Genomic DNA, 25,683 nt, shown 5'->3' with positions numbered 1-25,683 from the left:
CCGGCATACAGCTTCCGGGTCATGTGGCCAGCATGACTAAGCCGCTTCTGGCGAACCAGAGAGCAGTGCACGGAAACGCCGTTTACCTTCCCGACGGAGCGGTACCTATTTATCTGCTTGCACTTTGACATGCTTTCGAACTGCTAGGTTGGCCGGAGCAGGGACCGAGCAACGGGAGCTCACCCCGTGAAGGGGATTCGAACCACCTACCTTCTGATCAGCAAGTCCTAGGCTCTGTGGTTTAACCCACAGTGACACCAATGTTCAGAGCTGGGTACAAGAAAACAATTGAAGGCACAAAAGGCCTCTGATCTTTAGAACACCTAGTAGAGATCCCTCAAAACAAGCAAAATACAGCGCCCTTAGAAATGGCTGACCTCCCAACCAGAAATGGACTGATCCCTCCTGCACTACAGCAGCTGTGACAGCCTTTAAGATCCTCTCAGAGAACCAAGATCATAAGCCCACATATTGAATCCACTGGATCAGTAAAAGGAGAAACGTTTGCATAGCCGTGGTATGTTCCCTCCACCCAGATGCTTCAGCCCTGTTCCCCACAAGAAGCTCTTAAGTCTGAGCACTGTTGATTCATAATGGGATGGCCTCTCATCTTAAGGAACTGTCAGCTTTTCAGTGTTCCGATTCAACCTAATCCTTTTAAAGCCGGTATGTTCTAATCTGGAAGTTGAAATGTTTTAACACAGACACTTGGAGCAGAAGGAGGGTGCTTAACCATCCCCTCCCCTGCTGCCCCCCCCCCACAAGTCCCCATTCCTGCTGCTTTTCCTCCAGCCCACACTGAGGAAAGGAGGCTGGAAGAGAGAAGATTGGAGTCTTGGGGGGGGGGGGACTAGTTGGCAGGGAGGGGTTTTGTTGCCTTCCTCCTGGCTCAGAGTTTCTTCATTTCAAATCATACCCTCCTGGCTCTGATTGGCACAGAAAAAGCAGTGGCTAGACTTTAAAAGCAGGAGGCTGAAGTGGAACACATAGATGCAGTCACAGCTATATCACATTAGAGAAAAATACTTCTTGAGGATCTCAGATTTGAGGTGCCAGAACTCACCATGAATGAGTTCTCTTAGAATAGCAATGGCACCCATCTGAGATGTGCCGGAACTGAGTACCGGTGAGTTCCAGCTGAAAAAAGCTCTGGAATGGCCTGGATGTGGAGCTCTGTGTTTTCATGTCAGTTTGCCTCTCACAAACACTGTGTTCGGTCTTCTTATGCTACCTTTCTGATTTCCCACAGCACATACCACCTTAGTCAAATCTCCAGTTTTTGGCTTAGAAAGTGCTCACTGCCCTAAACTCTCAACTTTTAAGGAGCTTCCTCAATGAAAAGGAGGCATGTTATAAGACTAAATGCTCACCCAATTCCATCACCAAATGATGGAAAGAATGACATCAGAATGGTGGTATATTAAACACTGTTGATGTTTGTCCATTTGGTGTTCATTCAAAACTCCTCGTTTCAAACCAGAGGAAGACACTAGTTCACACACCTCTTACTCCAGTCTCACTGAAATCTATTGATGTCCTCCACTATAAGTCACATCAGCAAGGTTTGTTCACAATGTTGTTGACAGCAACAGTTTCCCACTTCGCTAAAGGTTATCATTATGACCAATCTTAGATCAAGCTCTGTATCTTGAGAGTACAGGTTATATCCATACCGTTCTCTGTGGTGGTGTGACACCAAAATATTATTCATTTAAAAAGTGGCTTTTTCAATCTGGCAGGAGGGATATGGAGAGATTCGTGGAAAGGAGGGCTCCAACCTACTTCCTTTTCCCAGCTTCTCCCCAAATACTGTTCTGATCTGCATACAGTTATTCTTCACACCAGATTTATGAATTCTTGAGACAGAATGTCTTTTATTAACAGCTGGCATCTTTCTTGAAAATCCATGCCGCATACGATATGGACTTTAATGGGCTTTGAAGCAAGCACGATTTACTTCAGCACCATGGGGAAGAGACAAAATTGCTCTCAAGAACTGATTTTAAATTATTTCAAGGACACTTAGATCATTCAACCCCCACAGTTCCGCCCCATACATTAACGGCACAACAACCTTCCCTGTAAAGATTTTTAATGCAAAGTTCACAATGCTATGAAATTTCCTGCTTTGCCACAAGTGAAATTTAACATGGCTTGTGCTGGCTTTCAGGTAGTTAATTTAGGAGCTAAAAGATCCCTTTCTAAAAGAGTTTATTTGTCAAATTACACACCAAGTTGGAAGTACGTGCTCCTACCATCCAGAGATCATTTTGATCTTTTGGGTCCCTTCCCAAAGATGACCATTTTGATTTTACTTTAGTTCATCATTAGTTGTGCTCCAGTCTCTGGCAGAGATGTCCAGACTTTCTCAAAAGTCATTAAGGCTTAATGGTGCTAGCAAGGTAAGTGCCATCTCCATACTGTAATATTGATAGCTTATAATTCAGAGCAGATGGCAAGGAAGAAACTTGGACTTTGAAGTTTGTTAATGGTATTATTGACATAAATTAAAAAGCATGCACGGCAAGCAGGATGGGGGTTGTCATCTGGCTGTCAAAGCACAAAGTCTTAGCTAACAGTCTCATGCCAATGTTAGCATGTGAAAAGTGGTGGGACCAGGAACAAAACACCGCAGCGTTCCCTCACAGCTAAAGAGAGTGTTCCTGTGCTGTTCAGGGCTTGCTGATAGGGGAGATTTCAGGAAAGGGAGAAAGAGACCTCTCCTTTCTTTGCCACCTGTCCTGAAGCCTTCCCCAAACACCTGTGCTATAAATTACTGAAAGGTTGAGATTCAGAGTTGGCTGCCAGCCTCAAACCAGAGTGCTTAGTTGCTTTTCATTTAGAGGGGTTTCTGGAGAGTGGTGAAGAGATCCTGAAGTCTCTCCATATAGTACAAGCAAACTTTTTAGATACACGGCATCTAAAACCCTATTCCCTACCTCCAAGATATTTACTTTAAGCTTGAAAAAGGTCAATATGAGTGGGAAATGGATAACATATGGGAAATTAATATGTAGAGAAGGAGGTAAATGGAAAATGAAACCATATGGAGAAGTTAAAGAGTATGTTAATGATTGGTTACATTATTACCAGGTCAATGAAATGTTTAAACATGATTTTAAAGAAAAAGGATTTGATGAAAATGAATCTAAATTTGAACAAGAGATATTAAATAATGATTTTAAAATTTTGTCCAAAATGTATAAATTGCAGCTTGAATGGCATTTGAAAGATGAGGAAGTTAAGGCGGTTATAATTCATTGGGCCAAAGATTTTGGGTATAATATACAACTGAGTGATTGGGTTAAATTATGGAAAGAAGGGTTAAAGTTTACTGCATGTAATGCATTAAAAGAAAATGTGATGAAAATGATGTACAGATGGTATATTACCCCTGTTAAATTAGCAAAAATGTATAAAATTAGTAACAAATGTTGGAAATATAAAGAAAAGGAGGGAACATTTTATCATATGTGGTGGGATTGTAAAAAGGTGAAATGTTTCTGGGAGAGGATATATAATGAGTTGGAAAAAATGTTGAAATATACATTTATTAAGAAACCAGAAGCATTTCTATTGGGCATGGTTGGAAGTGATATAAATAGAAAGGATTGTAAGCTTTTTCTATATGCAGTAACAGCAGCTAGAATACTATTGGCCCAAAAATGGAAACAAGAAGAATTTCCGACGACTGAAGAATGGAGGATGACGTTAATGGACTATGCAGAATTAGACAAATTAACAGGAAGGATCCAAAACCAGCGAGACCAAAAATTTACCGAAGACTGGAGTAAATTTACGAGCTATTTGAAAAGTATTTGTGATGACCAGACGACGTTTGCAGGTTTGCAAGAAGTTCTGTGAGGAGTATAATTGGAAGTATTGTAAAGACAATATAAAGTTAAGAAATGCATAAGAAGTGGTTAAAACGGAAGATCAGCCAGGTGCTGATGGAAGTCGAATAAGATTGTATTTGTTATAAATTGTGTGGTATGTTTTATAATTTATATGTTAAAACTAATAAAAATGTATTTTTTAAAAAAAGATATTTACTTTAAGCTAGGGTTACCAGACGTCCCCGTTTCCCGGGGACAGTCCCCGGATTTGCAAATAAGTCCCCGGACAAATTCCATCCCCGGAATGTCCCCGGATTTCATCTAATGTCCCTGGAAAACGCAGCAGCGGCAGTCTCAGCAGCCCAGAGCAGTTGGCTCTGGCTGGCTTCAGGAGCTGCTCGGAAGTCCCCATATGATGGTGGTGCAGGGGCTCTAAGATGCAGCTTCCGGGCTGCCTCCATCTTCTCTGACCCCAGCAACTAAGCTGTTAATGGAGGCTTCAGCCTCCCAACTCCTACTTGCGTGCAAGAAGGAAGGGGCAGAGATCTCTCAGTTAGGCAACAGGAAGCCTCCCTTTCCAGCTGAGGTATCCCTGCCCCCTCCTGCTTGCACGCAAGTAGAAGTTGGGATGGGGCTGCTCCGAAAGGCAGTTAATTAATTAAAGTGTCCCAGGATTCATTGAAAAAAATCTGGTAACCTTACTTTAGGCTGTTTCAGGCTAAACCAGTTCAGTTCACTCTGTTCCCTCCATTGTGCTCCCCTGCCCGACTCTACTCTTATGCCTCACACCCCTCAACAATTTGCAGCTCCTAGAAGCTCACAGTTCCTTGCTGGACCACTTTGGGGCATTTTTCAAATTGTCTATGAATGAATGCATAAATGAATGACTGTGAGCTCAAATACCTCTGCATGCCGATGGAGTCCTCCAAATCACTATCTAATCTGAGGGTGGCCTGTTCCACTTCAGATCTGACCATATTGGGGGTGGGGGGGTGATAGTTTAACCCAGGAGTGTAGTTACATAATTTTAGCCTCCAGACATTATAGCACGAGCTTTCCAAACTTTTCATGTTGGTGACACAATTTTTAGACATGCATCATTTTGAAACACAGTCATTCAGTTTTACTGTCAAACCAGAGGTTAAACTAACCCCTTTCCAGCTCCAGGGGAAGCACGGGGAGCGTTCATGCGACACACCTACACACTGCAGCCAACACACTAACGTGTCGCGACACACGGTTTGGAAAGCTCTACATTATAGTCTTACTGGGGACGGAGAGAGGGTGCTCTTTAAATGGTATGTATTTCATTTCAAAATGCGGTAAGCTAGGTCTGCTGCATCTGGGGGTCCCCTCCTGCTCATTAATTCTGCTGCATTGGGTCCTGGATGTTGACCCGAAAGTCCTGCCTAGACAGTACCACTGGTTTAGCGCAGAATTTGTCTCAATTCACATCAAAGCTTCTGTAAGGTCTACAAATAAAGCTGCTCTCTTACTGTCGTTGCACATAATGAGAAAGTAGGTTGCTTAAACCATAAATCTGGTCCCAAATACTTTTTCTTTCTAAAATCCAGCTTGTTCCTTGGCTATGAAATGATTTTGCTCTACCTTGTTAGTAATGCAGTTTATTAAGCAAGTAATGGATTTGTATTTTAGATGGCATGTCTAAAAGACTTATAGGCCTTCACAGTTAAGGTTTTTTACAACCTTTTTTATAAGTAGGTATATATCCTTGAGCTCCATTCTGTGGACAGAGTAATATATGTAATGAGAAGCAATAATCACACTGGAATTAATTAAAGCATGCAGGTAAAACTGAAATAAGGTAGTTATCCTGGATGTTATTGCAAGAACAGAAGCAGATACGAACACATTAGTGCTTTTACTGAGATGTTTGTAGAATGCAGCAGCTGAACAAAATCTAGAATTCACCATGAATATCTTAATACTGATAAAGACAGATATTATACAACTATGCAAAGCACGAGAAATTCCAGCTAAAATGGAAATATTATGGAAATCTGGGAATGTGGTGTTGTTGTTGTTGTTTAGTCGTTTAGTCGTGTCCAACTCTTCATGACCCCATGGACCAGAGCACGCCAGGCACTCCTTTCTTCCACTGCCTCCCGCAGTTTGGTCAAACTCATGCTGGTAGCTTCGAGAACACTGTCCAACCATCTCGTCCTCTGTCGTCCCCTTCTCCTTGTGCCCTCCATCTTTCCCACCATCAGGGTCTTTTCCAGGGAGTCTTCTCTTCTCATGAGGTGGCCAAAGTATTGGAGCCTCAGCTTCAGGATCTATCCTTCCAGGGAGCACTCAGGGCTGATTTCCTTCAGAATGGATAGGTTTGATCTTCTTGCAGTCCATGGGACTCTCAAGAGTCTCATCCAGCACCATAATTCAAAAGCATCAATTCTTCGGCGATCTTAATACTGATAAAGACAGATATTATACAACTATGCAAAGCACCAGAAATTCCAGCTAAAATGGAAATATTATGGAAATCTGGGAATGTGGTAGAATCTGTTAATTCACAGATTTGGTTAATTTTTAGGACTTTTTAGTTTAGACTTTTAGTTCAAAGTAAAGGCAAGTAAGAGGTAGCATGGATGAAGTTTATAAAATTATGCCTGGCATGGGGAAAGTGGATGTAGATAAGTTTTTCTCCCCCTCTCGTAACTTGTATGGAACTCCAGTGAAGCTAAGCTGAATGTTGGAACATTCAGGAGACACACAGCACATATTTAAGCTCCCACATATTTAAGCTCAGGAGGCTGGGGTGACCACCAGTTTGGATGGCTCTGTACGAGGATCAGAGGCATTCATAGAGGACAAAGTTATCAATGGCTACTAGCCAGGGATGGCTATACTCTGCCTCCATTGTTGGACGCAATTCCTGTTGCTGGAAAACATGGGAGGGAAGAGTGCTCTTGTGTTCAGGTCCTGCTCGTGGGCAGGGGTCCCAACTTGACTAAAATATTGGGAGGTCAGATGAGCGATGCCCCACATACGGTAATCACAAGGCATGGCGCATGCAAACCATTTGAATGGGAATGCCCATCAACTTTGGGGGAGCCAGGCCCCATCAAATATTTCATTGGAGGGCACAAAGGGACCTTGGCTCCTACGCTTGTGGGTTTCCTGCAGGCAACTGTGTGGCCACAGTGGGAACAGGATTCTGGACTAGATAGACCACTGGCTTCATCCAGCAGGTTGGTGAGAAACATAAACAGTACAGTAGTACCTCGGGTTAAGAACTTAATTCATTCCAGATGTCCGTTCTTAACCTGAAACAGTTCTTAACCTGAAGCACCACTTTAGCTAATGGGGCCTCCTGCTGCTGCCATGCCGCCGGAGCATGATTTCTGTTCTCATCCTGAAGCAAACTTCTTAACCCAAGGTACTATTTCTGGATTAGCGGAGTCTGTAACCTGAAGCGTATGTAACCTGAAGCATATGTAACCTGAGGTACCACTGTACTAGGGATGGAATTATGATTCTATTTCTGATCTATGGCATTTTCACATGTGTAAGTCTGTCCACATAAAACTGTGTTTCTAAAAAAAATCCTCATATAAATTTGCTTTCGAAATAATGTATTTAAATGCATGTTTAATATATTACATTTAAGGTAAAGGTAAAGGGACCCCTGACCATTAGATCCAGTCATGGCCGACTTTGGGGTTGTGGCGCTCATCTCGCTTTATTGGCCAAGGGAGCCAGCATACAGCTTCCGGGTCATGTGGCCAGCATGACTGGCAAAGCAGAGCAGTGCACGGAAACGCCGTTTACCTTCCCGCCAGAACGGTACCTATTTATCTACTTGCACTTTGACGTGCTTTCGAACTGCTAGGTTGGCAGGAGCAGGGACCGAGCAACGGGAGCTCACCCTGTCGTGGGGATTCAAACCGCCGACCTTCTGATCGGCAAGTCCTAGGCTCTGTGGTTTAACCTGCAGCGCCACCCATGTCCCCTGAATATATTACATATACACATTTATAAATCTATTTTCTCTCAAAAAAAAATGCATTTTGAGACAAATGTTGAACATTTGACTTGTAGTAATAAAAATAAATGTTTGGAGCTGCTTACTGTTCGGAGTGGTCAATCAGAACTGTTCAAAAAAATTTTTTAAGAAAAAACAAACTGGACTTTGATTCTGTAAGCTAACTGGCATGGAGGGAGAAGAGCAGCTAGGGGGAGGAACCAAAAACACAACCAGGTTATTTTCTGCCAAACTCTGTCCAGCAGTGTGGAAGGCAAGCGGCAAAAATACAAAATGGGGGGGGGGGTGTTGAGAACCCTCATGTACCAAACAAGCACACAGAAAAATCAGATCTTCATGACTTATTTGCAAGATATTGCCCTTATCTGAAAATAGCCATGCATTTTGAAACAGGATGCAACTGACATCAGTCTTCATTATAAAGATACATCAACTGATAGCAGGAAACAATGCCATAATAAAGAACAGAACAGAATCAGAAGTTGGTCGTAATTGCTTGAACCAAAGGGTAGAGTTTTAAACAGCTCTTAAAAGAAAGCAGTAGTAAAACGGGTGCAAAAAGGGCTCCTTGTGTAACCAAAGAGTTTAAAAAAAACCCAAAGTAAGGCAACAGCCTTTGGCTTCTGCCAACTCCTGTTTGCACCGTCATGATTTGCATTTGGAGGGGGAGGAGAAAGGAAGCGCGACCCACAGCGATTCCCAGTCCACTACAGAGTTAACAGAAATGACAGGGGAGGTAGAATGGAAGGGTGATGTGGACAAGAGCTGGCACGTGTCACGTCTCACCGCTTCCCGCAGAGGCAGAGCTCTATGCAGCCCGAAAGGAGAGCCAGAGAGTGTAAATGCCTTTGCTGCCTGTCAGGTTGATTAGATGCAACAAGCAGGACTGGAAATTTTGAGGAGCGACAGGTTAGCAAGTCCGGCTGATAAGAAGCCAGGCCTGTCACTCCTCTGGGCCTTCCACAGAGCATCTCTCCTCTGGCAAGGCTGCTCTGCTTCTCCCTAATTACAAGCTTCTGTACAGATTTCCAAAGGAGGGTAGAATTACTCTGCAGCAACCATGTAGAGAGGAGGAAATGCTGCCTGGATGAGGGAAAACATGAGCTACTCTATAGTCGGCTTACTAAGGCCATGGAAGTTCATGAGAACCTTTCTGGATCAGACGAAAAGCTTCATCCAGCACAGTTGGCAGCCAGAAGCTTCTGTGAAGATTACAAGCAGTGCTCATTTGTCACGCCAAACATCTAGTTGTCCAGTAGCATTACAGTGGTACCTCGGGTTAAGAACTTAATTCTTCCCAGAGGTCGGTTCATAACCTGAAATGGTTCTTAACCTGAGGCATGCTTTCGCTAATGGGACCTCTCGCTGCCACTGCGCTGCTGGTGCGCGATTTCCATTCTTATCCTGGGGCAAAGTTCTTAACCTGGAGCAACCACTTCCTGGTTAGTGGAGTTTGTAACCCGAAGCGTCTGTAACCCGAGGTACCACTGTACTGCATGTGAACACAGAGACTGCATCTAGCTAAGGGATAATATGGTATGGGAACACTTCACATTTTGTTGGCCTCGTAACTCCCATCAGCCCCAGTCAGCAAGGCCAACAGTAAGACATAAGAGTTGCAGTCCAACAATATTTGGAGGGCCACAGGTTCCCCATCCCTAATCTAGGTAATAGTCCTCTGTATTATTATTATTATTATTATTATTATTATTATTATTATTATTATTATTACCCCGCCCATCTGGCTCAGTTTCCCCAGCCACTCTGGGCAGCTTCCAACGAAAAGTTAAAAGTACATTCAAACATCAGTCATTAAAAACTTCAATAAACAGGGCTGCCTTCAGATGTCTTCTAAATGTCAGATAGTTGTTTATCTTCTTGACACCTGATGGGAGGGCATTCCACTACCGAGAAGGCCCTCTGCCTAGTGCCCTGTAACTTCACTTCTCGCAATGAGGGAACCACCAAAAGGTCCTCGGCACTGGACCTCAGTGTCTGGGCAGAACGATGGGGGTGGAGACACTCCTTCAGGTATACTGGGCCAAGGCCATTTAGGGCTTTAAAGGTCAGCACCAACACTTTGAATTGTGCTCAGAAATGTACCAGGAGCCAATGTAGGGCTTTCAATATCCGGTCTCGGCAGCCACTCTCAGTGAGAGCACAGTGGCCAATTTGAGTGCCAATATCTCACACACACCCCAGAATGTGCCCCAAAATGCATATTTTTGATCACTGTGAAGAAAGTCTGTCTTTTTGGGCTCCATGAACTCACAAACGTCACAACCAGGAAGACACACATCCCAGTTTTGGGACTCAATATGTTGGAGGGAGTATGCAACACAATAAAATAAAATAAAAGAGAATGAGATAATGAAAAATGTAAGGGCAGGAAAACATTTCAAATTATTAAGAACTAGAAAAGTTGATATAAGTTTAGGGTCTATGAAGGAAGTTGTTCAGTGTATGGCATCACAGATAATGCCTCTGTGATGGCATTACAAGTAGAACTGGGCGATATCTGGTTTTCAACTTCGTGATATATCACCAGCTAAACATTGTGATATACTGATATATCACAATGTCTGAAATAAGGATGGAGCCAGCATTGGCTGGCTTCATGGTTTTCCCCACGTCATGATTTTTGCATAGCAGAGTCTCCCACTACCAGCAAATGACAGGGATGTTCACCACCACCAGAGAAGGTATGAGTAACAGCACCTATCAACTGGCTCAGGACTGTCATCTAGGTCAAATGATTTATCCCTTGAAGGAATAGGTTCACATGGTTAGCAAAATTACCAAAAACGGGAAGAATACGAAGGACATTGGTTCTTATTTCTCTTATGCAAATAAAGCCCATTTATTTCATCCTACCAATGATCATCGCATATTAGGTTGCATCCAATTAAAGTTTTACTCAGAGTAGTCCCACTAAACTGAACAGACATAGATTAGTCACGTCTGTTAATTTCAGTGGGTCTACTTTTAGCCAGACTAGTATTGGAAGCAATCCATATGATTTTATAGTAATCTAGCAACATTTTTGCAACATTTCAAGAAATCTGGACCACCACGGTCAATGTGGCCTCACTTTCAAATGTGATCCATTTTAAGATCTTGGCATCAAGTTTTGTTGGCTTTGCTGAAGCAAACTAAGACAAAACGGGTACTAAAGGACAAGAGAAGCAGCCTGCCTCCTTGGCTGCATTTCAAAGGAGCAAAACACAAGCCACAAACAGATCCAAGAATTAAAAGACACTATCAACATCAAAACACCTGCAGATTAGGCAGGCAGTAAAAATCGGAGGGTGAGGGGAACAATCACACTCCATCAAACACCAAGCAGGGAGATGCATGAAGGTGGCAAATGGCTCAGAATGCAAACACCTTGGTAGATAAAACCTGGAGATGGAGCAGATTTATAAGGAAAGAACAAAAAAGGGTATGCTCCACAGCATAAATGTAAAGTCAGTGGGGGCAAGTCAGTTTTTCTGTGTGGGTATGATGCACTTTTCCCTAAGCGACTCTCCTGTGACCATCCAACCATCTCTTTCCAAACGGCAGAAGTATGTTCCAATGGATGAACTTAAGAGTTGTTTGTGTATAGCATCACAGAATTGTAAGAGTCAGATGATGAGGGTCATCTAGTCCAACCTCCTACAATGCAGGAATCTTTTTGCCCAACATGGGGCTTGAACGCATTACCCTGAGATTAAGAGTCTGAGCTGATAGGATATGTTTGGGTTGAAAGTGTAGAAGTCATTGAGTTCCTGAGCACTCCAAACTCAGGAACATCCAAAGAGTGGTTCCTAGAGAAACATAAAAACACAAGCACTAGCCCAAACTGCTGGCAAAGGGCAATAGTGGCAAAGTGCATGCAGAAAGCCCCAGGTTCAGTCCATGGCATCGCCAGTTAGATGGATCAGCCACTGATGGGGGGGATGGGACTCTGTCTAGGTGCCAAATACTCTGAGCAGGTTTAAGGTTCCTTTTTATATTCCTATGCTAAATGGGGAATGGTTTGAGTTCATTTGTATGTGAAAGTTCCCAGGTTCAATCTCGGGCTCGGGCTCGGAACCAGAGGAGACTCAGTCTGCACCGGATCCTTTGCCTCAGGCATCAGCTGAACCAAGTATGGAGCCTGATTCTGAAGAGCCCCAGTCTGCACAGGTTCCCCTGCAACAAACACCAGCTGGGCCAAGTCAGGGGCCTGAGCCTGCCCTGGCTCCAGAAGCGGGGATTACCTCGTGTCCTTCAGCTGGGCCATCACTTACAGCTGCTCCACTACTGGTTGGGTCAGGGAAGGCTGAGGCGGCCCCTGGGTCTAGTAACCCACCAACGTCTCCAGAGCTACAGAGACTAAGGTCTGAGAGAAGGAGAGACCTGAGTACTCGCAGGAGGAGTGCTCACCTTCGGGCGAAACATGAAGGTGAGTCGCTGGGGGATCACAACCAGCCGCTACCCCAACAAAGATAAAAGGCTGCCGGACCCCGCCCCAGGTTGCAGGAGCAACATTGCTGTATGCTAGATCCTGCACTTGTCCTTGCCTGGTTTCCTGCCTCATGTCCTGCTTTGGCTCTGTTGGACTGACTCCCAGCAGAACCTTTGGATTCTGGACCGGACCTAGACCATGTTTCACGGGTTACCCAGCACACTGTGGTATCTCCAGGCACACCAAGGTAAGAGTTCTGTTTAACACTCTGAAGAGCCACTGCCAGAGTAGACAATACTGAGCTACATGGACCAATTGGCTTACTTGGTATAAGGTAAAGGTAAAAGGTAAAGGACCCCTGGATGGTGAAATCCAGTCAAAGGCAACTATGGGGTGTGGCACTCATCCCGCTTTTCAGGCTGAGGGAGCCGGCGTTAGTTTACAGACAGCCTTCTGGGTCATGTGGCCAGCATGACTAAACCGCTTCTGATGCAACAGAACACTGTGACCGACGCCGGAGCACACGGAAACACTGTTTACCTTCCCACCACAGCAGTACCTATTTATCTACTTGCACTGGTGTGCTTTCGAACTGCTAGGTTGGCAGGCACTGGGAAAAAGTGACAGGAGTTCACCCCATTGCACGGATTTGAACAGCTGACCTTACAATCAGCAAGTTCAAGAGGCTCAGTGGTTTAGACCACAGCACCACCCGCATCCCTCTTGACTTGGTATAGGCACAGGATTTCTACACAGGCCCTGGCATGGGGCAGTTTTCTGGCATATCTGAGATTCTTCTGTGAAATATTGGGTATGAGTGCACTAACAGGAGATGGGTGCATTTGCCTTTGTTTCTGCATGTTTATCTATAAAATGCAACATACAACTAAATGGTTCTATGGAGACGCATGTGATCCTTGTGGATACTATTCTTGTGCAGCACAGAGTACCCATAGATAAATCTGTGACTCCAAACAAGAGAGGATTTTGTTGGGGGGAGAGAACTCTGAGCAGGCAGAAGCTATTTAGTTAACAATGGTAGGAGCTATAGGAAAATAAATGAAGGTTGATACCATACAGACTCTCTCCCCCCTCCACAGACTCGCTCTGCAAAAAAAGAACCAACCTGCAGCCAGAGGCTTGCCTCAGGAGACCATCAAATGTCATAGAGCCCCTGTGGCACCCACTGCATGCTGCCAAGGGGAATTAGCATCATCTCCAGGGGAGACTCTCCTCTCCATTTCAATTTAGCAAGGACAACAAGTGCCAGGCAAGCTCAGGCTCTTAAGAGTGGCAAGAGACTGGGGAGACAGTCATGGTGGAACCAGAGAACCCGTCTTTTCTTCATCTTTGTGGATGCGGCAGAAGCAAAACACAATGGCCTTTAAGAGGACAGTGGCACTAAACAATGAGACTGGGAAACCCATGGCATCTCTGACGGGTTTCTGATGAGTTCCAGAAGTAATGGATTTGGACAGAAAGCAGAGGAATCCTACCAGGAGAAAGGGGGGCAAAATAGCAGGAGATCCAACTGCTCCAGACCACTGCAGACAGAAACTGGTGCAAATACATGACCCATCTAAATAGATGCTAGAATCTTAATGCTAGACTACAGGCAAGCCTTGGAACAAGCAGGCTAGGGTCAGTCCTTCCCTCGCATGCCCCCTTCCAAAGTGTAATGCGCCCACAAGGCCAGTTTCCTGTGCCCTGATGGGAGAACCTGAACAAAACAATCCAGCCCATGGCTCAGATTTGGACTGGTAACCACCTTAGGACTTTGGAAGCTGTTCATTCAAAGTTTCTAAGGCAGATTTTTTCTGTACCGCCATGCATCCCAAACACATCATTGAGACTGGAGTTAAGTCTCACTTCAGTAGAAGTACGGACTTGGCAAAGAACTCTTAACTTCTGGCTCTGCCTAAATCCCCCCGGTTTACTATCCCTAGTACTTCAAGACTCCCATAAAAGTGCCTGGCTTAAAACTGTCTATCAAAAACTTCACTCTAGTGGTCCATCCCCACAACACCTACTCACTATGGGCCCCACTAAAGCAAACAGTCTAATTGTTCAATGTCTAAAAGAAATCGAGCATCAGAACAACCTGGCCACTACAGTGGTACCTCAGGTTAGATACTTAATTTGTTCCAGAGGTCCGTTCTTAACCTGAAACTGTTCTTAACCTGAAGCACCACTTTAGCTAATGGGGCCTCCCGCTGCCACCACCCCGCCGGTGTATGATTTCTGTTCTCATCCTGAAGCAAAGTTCTTAACCTGAAGCACTATTTCTGGGTTAGCAGAGTCTGTAACCTGAAGCGTATGTAACCCGAAGCGTATGTAACCCGAGGTACCACTGTATAAGGAAATTCTGTCCTTGGTATGTTCAGTTTCCACCTCTCCATTTTGATTCTCTGGCCCCATATCTGCACAGACTTATTATCCTAAAATACAGACGTGCTTTTACACTTGCAAGACTGGATGTTTTGCCTTCTGCGGTACTTGAGGGTCGATTCCAAAAGATCCCGCCTGAGAAATGTCTTTGCCCTTGTGGAGATGGTAGCACTGAAACAGCGGCACACGTCCTCCTGTCCTGTACTCTCTACAAAGACCTGAGGAACGAGATCATCACCCCACTCGTACTCACCATCCCAGGGCGCTCAACCACTGCCACAATGTCCTTTCTTCTATCAGATCAAAATGAGCAGATAACAGCAAAGGTGGCTAGGTTCATAGCAGGGGCAATCAGAATAAGGGCCTGCTGATTCAGGACTTTAGATTGTGCTTTTATATCAAATTTCCTTTTCTGCGTATACCTACCTCACCCTTTTGCAGATATGGCTGGTTATTTCAACCCAGTTTGTGTGAGATTTTAACCAGCTTCGGCCAATCTGAAGCTGATACAGGCTCGTCATATCTTTTCAGAGGAGGAGCCATGTTAAGTCTTTTGCGGCAAAAGTCTTGAGGAACTTTAAAGACTAAAAAAATTATTGTGGCAGACGCTTTCACTGATGACAGTCTACTTCATAAGAGGCACTGTTACTCATTGTGTTAATTGCTTAAGTTCATGCTTTCCCAGCTAGGCAAGCAGGAGTGTTAGCGCAGCAACAACAACCTGACCACTGCCACCCAGTTGCTTATCCTGCAGTTTTATACCCAACTCCAACACAGGTTATAATCTAAGAGTCCTTCAATGTGCAGTTTGACACCTGGCTACTCAGCTTGAGACAGTAATGTGTGCTTGTGGATAGCCTGTACTGCTGCATTCACTCCCTTACAAAAATAAATTGCATGGGGGGATGACAAGGAACCAAAGGGCTCCCTTGCAGAACAAAAAGAATCCTTCTGCTCAGTAGCAAGGAAAAATAATGAGAAAGCAGGCGGCAGACTAGAGCACCTCTTGTCCTCTCCATGTGCAGGAAAAGCTTGTAAGGAAGATTCAGCAGCCTGCAATATTGACTATCTTAAGTAATTTCAAATTGTATTCTTATAATACATTAAAGGACAAATTTGCATTTGCTTAAGTATCCAGGAATACCAGATTCAATTCTGCTTAACCAGAATATTATCAATGAGATCTCTGCAGAAAGATGTCAGTGCAAGTAAGGCAGGCCACAAGTTGCATTCCAAAGGTGAAGACAGGTGTAAAATATTTAGAGCAGCAAGGTCTGTTGCAAAGCACCAATTCTGACTTCAGCGCAAACAGACATTGTCTGACAGGAGCTCTTCAAAACGCAAAAATACCCTAAACCCCCAAACCTTCCATAGCCTAATCAATCAGGTTCCATTCTCTCTCTCTCTCTCTTTCACTTACACATACACACACCCAATCCCAAACTCAGGGTGGTATTCATCTGACTCCTCAGAATAGACCTGTTGAAATTAATGGACTTGTTAGTAGTAATGTCCATTGATTTCGGTGAGTCTACTCTGAATAACACCAGCAGATTAAAGGGATTTCATTTCTCGGTGCTTGGTTCAGTGCAGCCTGAAACACACACAAATGAAGCTTTCCCCTAGTGCCAAGAAATTATTAATTTCCTTAAATCGGCTGACATTAAAATCACATAACTAAAAAAAAAAAGTTTTTTTAAGTGGTAACCCTAATTATCAACAAAAGTAAGAGCACCTCTTAATTTTACAATGTCATGCAAAGAAGGACTTTCTCTGGACAGGTGTGTGTGTGTTATTTATTCCCTGTTTCCTGCTTTACTGTCACTTTGGTCGATGTTCCGAGGACAGGTTAATTCCTCATGTCACCTTCTTGCATTGCCCTCACAGAGCTACAGACAGCCCCTGTCGCCCTTGTCAAGTACATTCAATTCGCTGCAATGCTTCCAACCAGCAGTTCTTTATAGCCTTAAGGATCTGGCCTTGTGGGAGCCAAACCCTCTCAGCGGAAAGCAATGGCTCAAGTAGGAGCAGGTCAGTAAAAGTAGCTGGTGAAAGTTGAAGTTAATTAAGGCCAGCTGGCAGGTGCCACAGTGCTAGAGCCTGGTGCTGTGTGGCCAGGGAAGTTGCCTGGTATTGAGCTGTAGGCACCGGCTGGTGCCTTTCAGGAGAACTCCATGGACTCCCACGTTTGCATCCATCCCTAATTAATATCATGGTTCTCTATGGCACAGTACCTACAGAACTCCCTATATTAGTTTCTCTTTTATCTCCTTCTTTGACTGCCAACAGGACTATTCCCACACTCTACCTGCAGTGGCACCCTGTGTCAGCCTCTTGTGCACATACGCCCTCTTCCAACCTTTCTATTTATGAAATGTGGCCTTGACAAAAGGTGTTGGCTTTGTGCAAGTGTACTAGAGTTGCCCTCATGTTGCTGGTTGTTGTTTTTTTCCTTTTCATGAAGTGGAGCATTGTATTAAGCTTGATTTGCCTTCATCTAGTTCATTTGCCTTTAATCATCTAGCTCAGGATTATATATTTCTTCCTTATTCAGTGTTTGCTTATTTGGTGTTTAGCAAATTAGACCCTGCTGTTGCAAGTCTCACAATGCCCCTGTGACTGAGCAGTGAAAGAAGCGATGGTGGAACTCATTGCTCGAGAAGATCTTTCTCCAAAAACTTTTTAGAGAAAGCGTGTTGATTTGTTTCTGGACTTAAGCTTGGGGAGTTTCATTAGTTCTTAGCTGATCTACTTTTCATCCCTTTCTTTTTTTCCTCCTCTTCCTCCTCTTTATGCTTCTTTTCATACTGACCTGTGTCCTTTCTTAATTACTTAAGAAGCAAAAATATCCACCATTAAGAGTCACAAGTCTAATTTGCCAATTAAAGGTTAAGGGTAAAGGGACCCCTGCCAACTCTGGGGTTGCGGCACTCATCTCGCTTTATTGGTCGAGGGAGCCAGCATACAGCTTCCGGGTCATGTGGCCAGCATGACTAAGCCGCTTCTGGCAAACCAGAGCAGCACACGGAAACACTGTTTACCTTTCCGCTGAAGTGGTACCTATTTATCTACTTGCACTTTGACGTGCTTTCGAACTGCTAGGTGGGCAGGAGGGACACGGGTGGTGCTAGGGACGTGGGTGGCGCTGTGGGTTAAACCACAGAGCCTAGGACATGTTGATCAGAAGGTCGGCGGTTCGAATCCCTGCGATGGGGTGAGCTCCCGTTGCTTGGTCCCTGTTCCTGCCAACTTTGCCAACTGGATTTGGCTATTTGACAAAGTCACCTGAGAGCAAACAAAGCTGATTCCTAGCAAGGATAGTGATTTCTGTATAAATTGCCTTTACTCCAAATTGGCTACTGTTGTCCTGATTTACTTTTATGTTTGTTTTTTTATGTATTGTTGTTGTTTTACATAAATAAACTGCCCATTCAACAAGATCCTCCAGGTAGATAACAAAACAGTATATGCTAGTCAAACAACCAAATCCGATTGGTTGAACTTTATGTACAGTGTTCACCAGCAAATACACCTGTCTTCTCTTTCTTAAACTTTTTTTTTTAATAAAATTTTTATTACATTTTCAATTTACAGAAAAGGAAAAAAGAACAAACCAGAAAAAAGCAAAAAGCAAAATAATCCAACTTTCAAAATGCATTTTTACGTTACTAACTGGACTTCCCCACATCTCCCTCACCCTGCGTTCTTTACAATAAACATATCAGCAAATTATTACCTTGTTTCGTATCTTTTTTATATCTTTCAAAATATTTTACTTCTAAATTTAAAGTACCTTTTGTCAAATATTTATACCTTAAAATAATACATAAAATAACTTTAAATTTCAACTTTTTCTTACTTATAACTTAACTTTCTATTTTCCCAATCTAGTTGCAGGAGCTAAAATTTCCAAATCATGCAGATTCTTAACATTCACCTCTTTCTTAAACTTATAATACTTTTTGCCCTCACCTATACCAACCCAGAACAAATCATCTGTTCCACAAGACAGCATACATATATCTCACTGCTGAATGCAAAGGCAGAAAAGAAATAGAGATGGGTTTGTTTGTTGAACCCCCTTCCCCAAGCCATATGCAGTGAAACGTAAGAATAAGACTGGGGTTATTTCTAAGCTCCCTTTCCCCATGTTAAAGTGGGGGAATGACTTGTATTAAGAGACGTTTTAAAATAGAAATAGATATACAAATTTTTGAGGGCACAAGGATTGAGGACACAAGGAGAAGGGGACGACAGAGGATGAGATGGTTGGACAGTGTTCTTGAAGCTACCAACATGAGTTTGACCAAACTGCAGGAGGCAGTGGAAGACAGGCGTGCCTGGCGTGCTCTGGTCCAGGGGGTCAGACATGACTAAATGACTAAACAACAACAACATACAAATTTTGAAATATTGCACTACATAAATAAAGAAGATTTGTGTATTGTTTTGCATGTTTAAATTGTTGTTGTTCTTCTTTTGTACATTGCCTTAAGTATGTTTTTATAGAAATAAAATATTAAAGGTGTACAACCCAAACAACCTTGAAATTCTCTGGCAGCAAATATAAATGGAGCTACTAGAATGTGTCCTTGAATTTGCTTGTTTGAATTGAGGATAACCACTAATTTGAATTCTGGCAGCTTTCCATGTTGTAGATTGTTAAATGTTCAGCTGCTGTCTAAGCTCACAACATCACCAGCCCCTGTGTGGTGGCAGCCGCTGGTTTGGCAGAAACTGCCGTCTCCTCCACAGTTTCCTAGCTCCGAGGGTCTTTGTCACCCCCAGTGCAACCTACTGCCACTTGGATTAGTGCCTGAAACTTCCCTTAATTAAGTTGATTATCATAATAGGGCGTTAAAAATCAAAACACAGCCATAAAAGTTCAAGTCCAACCAGTGTTTGCTAGCAAACTGTGCGACAACTGGAGCTGGGGTGTGATTTCTGCTCTAGAGAGACCTGCAGAGCACAAGTATAGGAATACAGGACATTAAAAAAAAAACCTCAGGTGGTATGCAATTAGGGCAACATTTCATTGTTCAAAGGAAAGCTAAGCCTGCATAGCATTTCCTGGTTTGACAATTCCAGTCTCTTAATTGCTTCCTACCAAAGAAAACCATTAAATGAGCCATAAGCGCCAGGTGATGATTGCAATTATCATATGATAGCCTAATCACTTGGTGCATTCATTACATGGTGACAGATGTGCCATGTATTTTAATCTCCAAGCTGCAATGAATTATGGAAAGAGAGGGGTTCAACTAATCTTGTGCATAAATTGTGAATATGTTGATTGAATTAAACATACTTGTGTAGATCCTGCAATCTGCCTAGCCACAGAAAAAGCACAAAATATGGAATTAGTAATATAGCTTCCCGAGAATACGCATCCCTGTGAATGTGGAACATATGACTAAAATAACTCAGAAGGGCCTAGGTAGTACATCCCATTAGAGGCTTGAAAACTGCACACATTCTCCATATTATCTGAGTAGTTCATTCACTGCTGCACTGTACCGGGACCCCACATTACTCTGCTAAATTTTGGGAACATACTTACTAATAAGCAACATCAGGGCTGCTTACTTTCTTCACAATGAACTTCCTGATCAAAGTGTTGCTATGTTTTTGCTGCAAATGACTAACAGTCCTCTTAGTACTAATAAGGTAAAGGGACCCCTGACCATTAGGTCCAGTCGCGGCCGACTCTGGGGTTGCGGCGCTCATCTTGCTTTATTGGCCGAGGGAGCCGGCATACAGCTTCTGGGTCATGTGGCCAGCATGACTAAGCCGCTTCTGGTGAACCAGAGCAGCGCATGAAAATGCCATTTACCTTCCCGCCGGAGTGGTACCTATTTATCTACTTGCACTTTGACGTGCTTTTGAACTGCTAGGTTGGCAAGAGCAGGGACTGAGAAACGGGAGCTCACCCCGTCGCAGGGATTCGAACTGCCGACCTTCTGATGGGCAAGTCCTAGGCTCTGTGGTTTAGACTACAGCGCCACCCGCGTCCCTCCTTAGTACTAATAGTATTTATTAAATTGATATAGTAGCCTCCCATTGGTAAATATTTCGTGGGTAGCTTACAAACAAGACAGCAAATATTACTTTAAAACATACAGTAGCTTAAAAGTGTGGGGGGGAAATAAGGTCTTCACCTTTTTCACCTGGCATGAAAAAGACCACAGAGAAGACACCAGGAAAGCTATTCCACTGCCAAAAAGGCACTCTTATACAGACCTGTTGAACTAACAGAGCCACAGTACAAATGCAAAACCAACTTCTAAAATCACGAGACCCCACACAAACATAGCTCAAACACCAAGTTTTGAAATCCTGACTGGCAATGCCTACTATCTTTCCAGATTTTTATTGGGTACAGAGTATGCTCTTTAAATACATTCTGGATAGGACAAGTCATTAGAGAACAGAAGCAGATGGAGACCAGCATACAGTGTAAGCAGCAACTTTCATTCAGTTGTCTGCACACAAAAGTTTCACGCTTTAATACAAAGCCACAAGATAAGGACAAGGACCACAAGGCAACATTTCAGGCCTCGCAGATAAAAAGTTATCTACCCACAAAACACAAATAAAATCACAAAATCCCAGAAGCTGAAAGGGACCCCAAGGGTTATCTAGTCCAACCCCCTGCAATGCAGGAATCTTGCCCACAACCGTCTCTGGGTGGGCTTGAACCACCAACCTTCTGGTTAACAGCCAGATTGTGCACATCACCAAAAAGGACACCAGCAGCTTAATTTTTTTAAGACATCATGTACTCCAAGAAACTCTCTCCTGTATTTCATCTAGTTGAAGTTCGTGGTTGCTGCTTTCACAGCCCTAAGTCAAAGAGACAGCTCAGAATAGTGCTTTCTACACAACCTCAAGCCCACTACTGCAAGGCAAAACTGGAGTCGTGTGTGCCAGACTAAGCACAAGCGACGGGTAGGTGAAAGGACCGCTGTAGTCAGTCCTGTATGCCGTCTTGCTGATGGAACTGGTAATGCAGACACAGTCTCCATCGATAGGACAGAGCAACTGCAAATCCAGCAAGAATTTCCCGGCCAGGGTCAGCCAGCAACCACCTTGCCCCAACTGCAACACCTGTGAATCCTTATCACTAGTAAGTTTTCAGATGAAAATGATGGTGTACATCCTTAAGGAGAAATGCTGAAAACCTGAGCCACGGAGACAAGTCACCAGCTGCCACAGATGTGGAGCTCTCATTCTTAGGATGCTACTGCAAAGGATACACGCTTCGAGAGTCATCCCTACAACTTCAGGACTAGACATGTAAGAGGGTTCAAGTTGAGTCCATTTTCAGGAACCACAAGGCACACCTACAGTGAGGGGGGAAAGTATTTTTGTTGTTGTTTAGTCGTTTAGTCGTGTCCGACTCTTCGTGACCCCCTGGACCAGAGCACGCCAGGCACTCCTGTCTTCCACTGCCTCCCGCAGTTTGGTCAAACTCAGGCTGGTAGCTTTGAGAACACTATCCAACCATCTCGTCCTTTGTCGTCCCCTTCTCCTTGTGCCCTCCATCTTTCCCAACATCAGGGTCTCTTCCAGGGAGTCTTCTCTTCTCATGAGGTGGCCAAAGTATTGGAGCCTCAGCTTCACGATCTGCCCTTCCAGTGAGCACTCAGGGCTGATTTCCTTAAGAATGGATAGGTTTGATCTTCTTGCAGTCCATGGGACCCTCAAGAGTCTCCTCCAGCACCATAATTCAAAATTTGCCCGTTTGCCCTCTGATGAAGAAATGACCAGTCCATAATTTTAATGGTAGGTTTATTGTAGCTGTGAGAGACAGAATAACAACAGAGGGCAAACGGGCAAATTTAGCAGGGGATCAAATACTTTCCCCCCTCACTGGAACCCCTTGGAACTTCTCCAGGGTTAAGAACTCTAGCCAAGAGGAGATGGAAGTACTTTAAGAACATAAGAAGAGTCTGTTGGAGCAGGCCAATGACCCATCTAGTCCAGCATCCTCACAATGGCCAACCAGATGCCGGTGGGAAAAAAGCAAAGAGGATTCAAGTCCAAGGACACTCTCCTCTTCTGTGGTATCCAACAACTGGTATTCAGATACTCTAACTCCAGGAAGAAACAGGGCCAGGCATCTGGAGGCCTGGCTATTGCTGATGCAACACTGCTGCAAATCTAACTTCAAAAGAGTCTGGAAGACACAAGATCTACCCACTCTGGAATAATGGCAGATGAAGATGATGGACTATATGGGTCTGGCAGAAATGACCGGCAGAATCTGAGACCAGGGAAAAGAGTCGGCGGAAGAAGACTGGAAGAAATTTAAAGACTATTTACAGAAATATTGCAAAATTAATGAATGTTAGAATGATGTTGGACAGAAATTAAGTGGTTTCCAGCTGTAATGCTTAAGAGATATGAAAAAAAAAGGTTTAGAAATAAGTAAAAACTAATGGTGAGGATTTGCTGAACTAACAATTTGAATTGGAATACAAGAAAGGGAGGTATGAGGAGGTCTGGAAAATAAGTTAAAAGAAAATAAGTAATGGAAATTTTATGTGTTTTTAATTATTTTTATTTTTGTATTTTTGTTATTTTTTCTTTTTCTTTTACATTGTATTCTTTTTTGAAAACTTTAATAAATATTCTATAAAAAAACAACCCAAAAGAGTCTACTCTCAGGACCTCACCAGATAAACATGAAATGGAATTGTGTGTTACTTTCCCCAAACTGTGTGTGTTGTAAAGCAGTCTTGGAGGCTGCAACTGAGAGTGGGAAAGTTGCAGGAAGAGAAGCTTCTTATCCCTTTCTCTTGTAACACTTTCTTCTCCAGTTGTTTTTCAACTCAAAACTGCATGCACATACTCACTGATGCTCTCCCACTTGCAGGAGAAAATGCATGGGGCCCCCATATCTTGTAAGCAGCTTGGGAGGAGAACACTGAGCTGAAAATTTGCCTGAGAAGACTTAATAACTTTTTTCTTGCCTGCCCATCTTGAGTGTGTGTGAGAGAGGAAAACAACACAGTGTAATTAAATGGAGAGTCCTAGGAACAGCCAGCATTGTGGTTGTCTGCTGAATAGCTTCCTATATTCAGCTCCAACCCTTTCTGCTGTTGCCTTTGGTAGATCAGGTCAGTTTCCTTTCTACACAACCCAACATATTCAAATCACAGCTTCTCTTTATATAGAATGAAGGTTGCAAATATGAACCCAGATGACTTTTGCACCATTAAACTGCCCTCTTCCTAACAGAGGTTAACAACATACACAGATTCAACCTCTTCCTTCCTTGTTATGAATTGAATTAATCCCATCAGACTCCAAAGGCCCAAGCGCTCAGAGGCTGTTTGATATGGATCCCACATCAACTGAGCAACAATCTAGTTTCGCTCCATCTTTTTCCTGTTCAAAGGCACTGCAAAACTAAATACATAAAGGTTATTACATTCACTCATACATGTTTTTCTAAGCTATATGCTATCATCCTTAGTGGCTTGGCCACTAACAATGAATATTGATTAATGATCAATCAAGGTTGACTAGGAATCTGTCCACAGCTTTTTTCAGAACCTTCAGCAATGTGAAGAAGTAATAAAAGTGTTCCTCTGAGCATATACTAAATCCTTGTTTATTGCTGTACCGAATTCTAGCTCCCATGCTAGTAATTCCTAAAATGTATGTCAGGGCACAATGGTATGCTGCCTGCAACAAATAATTAAATTGTGATGGCTCCTGAGTGCCAAAAAAGCCAACATACAAAAGAGCCTGCCTGTTGGAACTCTGCATGATAGGAATAAAAGTCTATACTTAGGTTACACACGAACACAAAGCATTCACTGTACAAGCAGAAGGACAAAGAATACCTTAATGTTTGTGCAAATCACTGTTTGTGTGAAAAGTGTCTCTAGAAATGATGCACTATGCTCACAGCTCTCCCTTGTGTGATCAGAAATACTGATTGCCCCATGGATAGCCTCACACACAACTGTACACCCATAGGCGCCTTTCACACTAATGCTGAACATATGGAAGCTGAGGGGAGATCAGCAGGTGCGCCCATGTCAAGGGCATACCAGCACGCATGATCTCACTTCCCCTTTGTGTATTCAGTTAACAAGAGGGTGATGAGTATCTTGCAGAGGTCTTTTCTGTTGCCTCCTTCCGGTTGGCCTCTGCCGGGAGGGTGAGAAGTCTATCCGATCTCTGAATCTGGTGTGATTCAGCTCAACTGAGCACTCCAGATCCAGAGATGTAGAAGCACCTACTCTTGGTGGGGGTTCTCAACTCTAAGTTTGTTGCCTTCCAATCAGGAAGTTTGCCTGAGGGAAGGAGGGCAACACTCACTTATCTTTTCACGTGTAAGTATGCCACCAGTTTCAATGCAACAAAAGTGTGACCCACTTTTTATCAGAAATTTCGGGGCCACTGCCCTGGACCTTCTATGTCTTATTTCTCATGACCTTCTTGCCCCTTCCCACCTGGGTCTTCCAATTACAATGCTCCTGTGCCTGGATCAGCTTCGTCCCGCCCACCACGACATTCCCTTCTCCCCAAACCTTTCCTCTATGGCACATTTAGTGATCTCTTCTCTGTAGTCCTGCATCTCCATCGTTGAGAGCAATCTTCTCATTCTGCACCATGTTTATTATTCATTTTCTTTTCAACATTATAACCCCACCGAGCAAGCACCATGTCACGTTTGTGTTAAACAGTTGAAAATAAATAATGAACAGCTACAGATCAAGCTATTTACATACATGCAATTATCACAGCAACCCTCTTAAGATTTTACACATACTCCAAGATCTGGGTTTCCTCTGTTCTCTCACACACCTAAAAGTTCTGGAGGCTGAAAGAGTACAGATTAGGAGGGGAGAGAAGAAATTGTTGGTGGTTTAATCCTAAACTGTATTGAGACTCCAGTTATGCCCCCATGGGTTGGCATTGCGAGTGGGGGAAACCTTGGCATGAATAGCACAGGCCTCCGCTGTGTGTTGCCATGGCAACCTCACCAGGTCTTTCTGCAGCAG

General features: G+C 43.5%; 1 protein-coding gene and 2 long non-coding RNA genes across 4 annotated transcripts in view; 1 reads left to right on the top strand and 2 right to left on the bottom strand.

The window, feature by feature from the left end:
• LOC310846893 overlaps positions 1–25,683 on the bottom strand; it is a 417,489-nt gene that overhangs the window by 178,922 nt on the left and 212,884 nt on the right. The gene's annotated exons all lie outside the window — the stretch shown is intronic.
• The window catches only part of ASTN1 (astrotactin 1), a 210,753-nt gene that overhangs the window by 178,922 nt on the left and 6,148 nt on the right, over positions 1–25,683 (bottom strand). The gene's annotated exons all lie outside the window — the stretch shown is intronic.
• LOC310846888 overlaps positions 4,825–25,683 on the top strand; it is a 533,700-nt gene continuing 512,841 nt past the window's right edge. Inside the window, exon 1 of the long non-coding RNA XR_014565586.1 lies at positions 4,825–4,906. This is a non-coding gene — a long non-coding RNA (uncharacterized lncRNA). The remainder of the gene's footprint in view (positions 4,907–25,683) is intronic.

This window comes from Podarcis gaigeae (assembly GCF_964106915.1).
Source record: "Podarcis gaigeae genome assembly, chromosome: 6".
Taxonomy (NCBI): domain Eukaryota; kingdom Metazoa; phylum Chordata; class Lepidosauria; order Squamata; family Lacertidae; genus Podarcis; species Podarcis gaigeae.
This window is presented reverse-complemented; position numbering and strand designations above follow the sequence as displayed.